The 6,563-nt window shown below is 37.0% G+C and overlaps 1 long non-coding RNA gene across 1 annotated transcript; it reads right to left on the bottom strand.

The window, feature by feature from the left end:
- Positions 1 to 1,048: 1,048 nt before the first annotated feature.
- Positions 1,049 to 1,960, bottom strand: LOC119721100. Its single transcript, XR_005270161.1, has 3 exons — positions 1,939 to 1,960; positions 1,636 to 1,743; positions 1,049 to 1,072 (listed from the first exon to the last, which is right to left on the bottom strand). It is a non-coding gene; the product is annotated as an uncharacterized LOC119721100 (long non-coding RNA).
- Positions 1,961 to 6,563: the final 4,603 nt, after the last annotated feature.

The raw sequence follows: 6,563 nt of genomic DNA, 5'->3' as shown, positions 1-6,563 counted from the left end.
AGGGAACCAGTCTAGCTGGCTTGTACCCGTTCATAGGTGTGTAATCGATTGCAAACAAGTGCGATGGTCAACTGGGGCCAGTATTTGAAAAAAAAGCCAGTTTTTTCCAACGCTGATCGGCCGATCAGCGTTGGAAATTCATACTAAAATACCACTTTTCTTGAAAATGACAGTATACCAGAGGCCATGATTTTACAGGATGCTTTAGACTGTCATTCACTAACAGTCCAGCAAGGTATTTCAAAATGATTTGGTAGTTTTATTTTTTAATGTTTGCAAATGTTGTATTTTCCCTTTAACAACATTGAAATAAACGCATTTAGGGCACTTCACAATGCTGTCTTCATTTTTACCTATAGGATTGTGGTAAAAGGCCTATTGAGTTCTATCGAATCATGAAAATGGACACAATAAAATACAAATTTATTTTTATGGTCACCCCTAGAGAATATTGTACATTACGACAGCAAAAATAATTTGACATTTATGTGAATATGCCACATGCCTATCAGTATGTTTCCAACAATCTTTTTTTTAAGACCCCAACATAAAGGCCAATTACATTTTTCACAAGTATCAAAACAATGAAACAAAAACATAAACAAACACAAAAGGGTGAATTTGAAGTAAATGAATATATCTGTAAATAGGGCTAAAAACAAATTAATTTCCAATTCAATGAGAGTTAGAAGTAAAACTGCAAATGAATTATACTTGTTTTTTTTTAAACCTATGAAGGTTTCCGTTATAGTTTGAAGTGGTAAAATAAGTATTGATCTTTAGCTGAGATTTCAACAATATATCCAATTAATTTATACACAAATACCTTGTAGTGAACTGCATGAATTTGCTGGAATCTGCCAGGAAAACTTTTCTCTGATTATGATTTATTGAAAAGAACTCAAAGCACGTGAAAATACTCTGGATAATCCAAATCAAAGGCATAGTTCCCCAAGCTGGAGAAGAAGCGAATCATTGTACGTGTTGTAGTTCGAGACTTTCTTGATGGTGTCTCCACATGTAATGTAAACTGTAGTTTTGATGCAGGTACTCTGTCTGGTTCAGCAGCATTCTGTGGACATAAACAAGATTTCTGAGTGAGCCATACAAAAACTGATCAACTTTGAAAGTGAAACCATGCTCACAGTAAAAAAAAATAATGGAGACCCTAAAATGACAAGTCATTAATAAAGTTTACTCCAGGAACAATATGAAAACTGATTACAAAATTGGGTTCAAAGGTAAATTGCACAATTGTAGGCCTTTTTGGGACTCACGTCAATAGTAACCTTTGTTATCAGAGATAATGTGCACCAAGACTGTACAGTTACAGCTTGAGCTTGATCATGGATCAAATATTAAAAATAAAATCTGAAGAAAATAGGCAAGCTTTTCACAGTTTTGTACCAATAACTTTTCAGTCATGTAGGTATTTATGGAGACTTTCTATTTAAAATTGTATTTCAAAATTGTATTCACCTAGAATGTTATACTTTTTTATTTCATGATGTTTTACCGCCAGAGTAAATTTACAGTGGAATTTGAAAGGTTCTTATGCAAGATAGAATCTCAGCCAACCATCATCATTCAATGAAATTGAAGATTTGAATAATATATTTTACAATACAAAATTACCTCATGAATAGTTAGCACTCTCCTCGTCTTCGTACCCTCGCCACGTTCAAACTTGGTGTTCTGCTGAACGTACATGTATGCAATTACATCGAGCGTCTACAGAGGACCCTATATTCAAAACATAACACATGTTCTGTAAAACGAATGGTTTTGAATCCCTGTGAAATACTGCATTGTACCAAAAATTGGGGGATCATCTTTTATGTACACGCACTGCGGGTTTTTCAAAAGTTTTATACACAGCTGATCTTTACAATCACACACTGCACTGTCAAATGACGATCAATGCCAAAAGACACTTACCTTATTTTAAAAGTCAATAGCTCTCCTCATCTGCAAGGGATTAGACACACCCTGAAAATATACAGAAAGAAAATATCATAACAATATACGTCCATAACATCATGTGAAATGGAAATTATGGTTAAACAATTTGTACCTGACCTTACAAATACTAGAATTTTCTTTTCAAAATCATTCATGCTGGTCCCTTTCAGCTTACATTAGGCAGTGGTGATAACACTAGCATGCTTTTATTGAATAGTTAAATCACGATTTTAAAAAACAATCCACTTCACTGAATTTTCCAAGATTACAAAGATTTTGACAGTGCGTGTTTGCAATTGTAAATCGCCCCATAGGCTTATAGCCTCATATTAAGTATACACTCAACGTAGACCATCCCATAATGTGGCTCAAATACAGAACTTCCTTCATAATATTGTGAGCTGCACAGCAGTTATACTGTATAACAGCATCGTCATCCAAAAAAATAATATGAGGAAATCAAAATCAGGGTTGTTTTTTCCCCTTCATATTCATGTTTTATCACACGATCCTTTGGCCAATAATTGCTCCCACTAATTCATCTCATTTCATATTTCTAAATCTATCATATTGTATATCGGGATTAATTAAATCAAACAACACAAAAGACAAAACTTACCACCTGTGTGGGAGCTTCCAGAACTGGTTCAAACTACAACCGTCGTACTGCATGCACAGAATACGTTGCATCTGAGTACTCTTGCTGACTTGGCAATATGCATACCAAACTTGAGTTCTAGCCTAGATCATGACCAACTGTTAGTACCTTCTGTGAGACTACATCATGCATGTACATGTATATTGTTTCATTACCCGATGCAAATTTTGTTACCACGAATGAAGATACTAATTCTCGCCATTACATTATTCTATTAGTGTGCCCAGATTATTGTCAGAAAAATGGCGGTTGTCTTTGTGCCGCGTAATTAACTGGCCCGATTATGCCGCGCCAGCACGCAATCAGATTTAATCCTATCGGTTAAGACCTAACATCACGTGGTCAGATTTAAACATCGTGGCGTGTACCGTGTTTATTAGGTGTTGAACACAAACAGCTAAATTAATAACTTGAGTTATTATTAGTGTCCTAATTAGTTAATAAGCCTTTTTTAAACAAAGTGTTATTCTTTGGGAATAAACAAAATGCTAACTAGTGAAATTGAACAGTTAAAACATTTTCTAAAACCGATCTCATAATAAACACCCTATAGCACTGTTGACATTAAACGCTGACTGTTTTGTTTAAAAACACATGATGTGTTTAATTTTGTCACATAGTGTTTAAATCTAAAACACTGCGTTTATTTTATAAACGTGTCACATGTTCTCGCGTTTTACAGTGTTGTCTGCCCTAAACTTGAGTTCAGTTTCGATGAGTGAGATTAAATGCAGGAAGAACAAAAGAAGAAAGATAATGTCCACAAAATGGTTCTCTTTTACCAATCAACTCTTACAAAGAACTTTTGTTCTGGTCCACAAGTAAACTGTACAATCTTTAAAGAGGTCGTGGAATGCTCGAAGACATTTCCGTCATTTTTCGGGTATATGTAGCCTAAGGTGTGATGAAATAAAAACCACTATTGTTTCTGTCATGAAATGAGTACAAAAGGTACTTTTGAGAGATGTTTTTCAGGTCCAGTTTCGACCCGAACGTGCAACTGTGTAAAAGTCGTCGTTGCGGGCAGCAAACAAAACACAATAAATCGTGACGTAATAAACAGGACTCCCGATGCACAGTAGCATACACGAGTCCTGTTTATTACGTCACGATTTACTGTGTTTTGTTTGCAGCCCCCTACGACGACTTTTACACAGTTGCACGTTCGGGTCGAAACTGGACCCGAAAAACAGCTCTCAAAAGTACCTTTTGTACTCATTTCATGACAGAAACAATTGTCGTTTTTATTTCATCACACCTTAGGCTACATATACCCGAAAAATGACGGAAATGTCTTCGAGCATTCCACAACCTCTTTAAACGAACGCCCTCTATCTTTTAAGTTGAGATTTGAATAAAATATGAGCGATTCAGTGGTGGCATTGGTAGCGTACGGTGGCCTCATTCCTTGTATTCTTTTATACTGCAGTAAAAACTGATAAGAAAAACAAGTAAAATGCAATATTGACTTTAAAGGATCGGGATTTACACACTCAATATGCACGTGTGGTTTCTCCATGCCGGTGCATGCAAGCGTGGGGCTAGGCCTAACTTATAAGTCTTGAGGTCTTGCGCAGTGTGCTCGAAGACGAAAACAGAACCAAAATAATTGGAAATCAGCTGTATTTATAGGCACGGTTCGGACGCACTCTGCGTAAGCGCGTGCGCGTGTGCTTACGCGCCTCATACAACAGCAATGATTGGCTAAATAGCACAACACTTCTACGGTAGCTTGTAACAATACAGCAGTGCGCATGTACCTGGCTCAAAGTCGTGCCGTGCATGGGCGGTGAACGTACAGCAATACGTTAATGAAACTTCACATCACAACATGGAGTCAGCGTAGGCACAGCTGAGAGTAAAGCTCCGAGAAATATAGCTCAAAGTTTAAACGAGTCATTAATGAAACAAATATCTTAAGTAAAATCTAAGTTCTCAGCTAATAAAAGGGTCAGTGATTCTAAGTAACTCAGAAAGTTCTATCCTAAATTTAATTATGAACATCGTTAAGCATTGGAACTGCAAAAAGTAAATAAACATCCTGGCGATTTTCGCCACAATATTTCCATGGTAAGCATAATGAAAACCCCGCCCCCCCCCCTTATTTTTTAAAGGGTGTGTTCGAGATGGTTCCACATCTGCAATTTTTTCTTCATGAATATAAACGTCTGTGGGACATTTTCTTTTTTTCATGAAATATGGGAATTTTTTTTCCTAGGTGGGCATAATAATTAACCCCCCCCCCCCTTAAATTGTAATGGCTGTCACGCCTCCAAAAAGGTACTTTTGTGGAAAACACTTATAATCGATATAATTATGTCTCTGTGAGGTTTTCTGCTTTGGTGACAAGTGGTAAAAGCCATTTTCACTGCAGGCACGACAAGTCCCACCCCTTTTTTAAATGGATGCCACGCCCCTAAAAGGGTACATTTGCGATGGCTCCACATCTAAAACATTTTCTCGCATGAATATAACATCTGTTTCAAGTTTCACGCTTTTATGCAAAAGTGCATATAAAAGTTGTAATGTACTTCATGATGGTATCAGTTGCCATGCAGGGTTGAATACATTCCGCTTTGGCGTGCCATATTTGGACTTTGTTATCAGAAGTTAATCATTACCATTAAAGCAGCCTACAGAATGATATAAATGCGCTGGTTTGGTCGAAGCAAAGGTAAACAAGCCATTGCATGTTGCTTGGACACGGGGTCGTTAGGAATAACCCAAAAGGGCCTGCATCGACTGCGAGTTTGAGAGATGTACAGGCGCTACAGTATGGATCTGCGTGGTATCAAAACTGTAAAAACAGCGGAAGAAATGTACAGCAAGAAATGTACGCCTACTGCGAAAATTTGGTACAGCGCGGACAACATTGATGACTTGAAGCACTTGATTTCATAATTATAAATACACAGCACACAATGGCAGCCCTGAACTCTAACATTTCACATTTAAGAGCCAAGAAAATCCTTGTGTACAGGGGTGGGGGTGTCATATGACAATTGGGGCGCTGTTTAAAACAATCACATTTTATGGCCATTTCAATAATCTTCAATACATGTATACGTTAAATGTGAAGTAAAATATTGACTTTCATTCCATTCTGTTTTTTCGTTATCTGTCCACTATGACTTCACATTCAATGAATCTGTGTACCCTCACCATACAACCCCTCCTTTTTTTACCCGACCCATATCCATTACAAAAATCAGTAGCCCTGACAACATTTTTGGCTGTTTCGGCACTTTGCCGAAACAGCCTTTGTTTTCGTTAAGATTTTTTGTTTCTTTTTTTTTTGGCTTTTTGGCTTTTTCGCAGTTTTGCGAAAAAGCCATTCTTTCTGTTCTCATTTTTTATTGTTCATCTTCATCTTCTTTGTCGCCTAAACCCCATAGACTTTGTGCACGTTTTTCCTTTCTGGTCCCTATAGCAAAGATGTGTCCCGAAGATTGACGTCATGGTGACGTCATCGACAAATGTATTATAGATTTTTGAATATTTAATTTTTCCCATAGACTTTGTACACAGAAATTTAGAAAAAATTGTCGATTTTCAAAGGGCATTTTTGACTCTTTGCCAGTAATTCATTTGCACCAATCTTTGTCCAAGCAAAGAACCTAATTCAAACAACATTGTGTAATGACGACGTCATGATGACGTCATCCGGTGTGTATTTATAGGCAATTAAATTGTGACACTTTTAATATTTAAAAATGCATAAGAAATCAACCGTACGCATCCGCAGCATTCTGTTACCGGCAAGTGGTAGAGTAGGTTGAGGTCTTTATTTCATTCGGTGTGCGTGAAATCACGTGACCCTTGCTTCCGGTCGAAAAAGGCCAAAACCGGAAGTGGCTTATTATTTGAAAATGGTAATAGATATGAACTTGCTTTTAACGGTGTTAGTCTCTTGGCTAAAAGTATTCTTCAAATCATTTACCAA

Source organism: Patiria miniata, unplaced genomic scaffold (assembly GCF_015706575.1).
Source record: "Patiria miniata isolate m_02_andy unplaced genomic scaffold, ASM1570657v1 HiC_scaffold_1, whole genome shotgun sequence".
In the NCBI taxonomy this organism is placed as follows: Eukaryota; Metazoa; Echinodermata; class Asteroidea; order Valvatida; family Asterinidae; genus Patiria; species Patiria miniata.
This window is presented reverse-complemented; position numbering and strand designations above follow the sequence as displayed.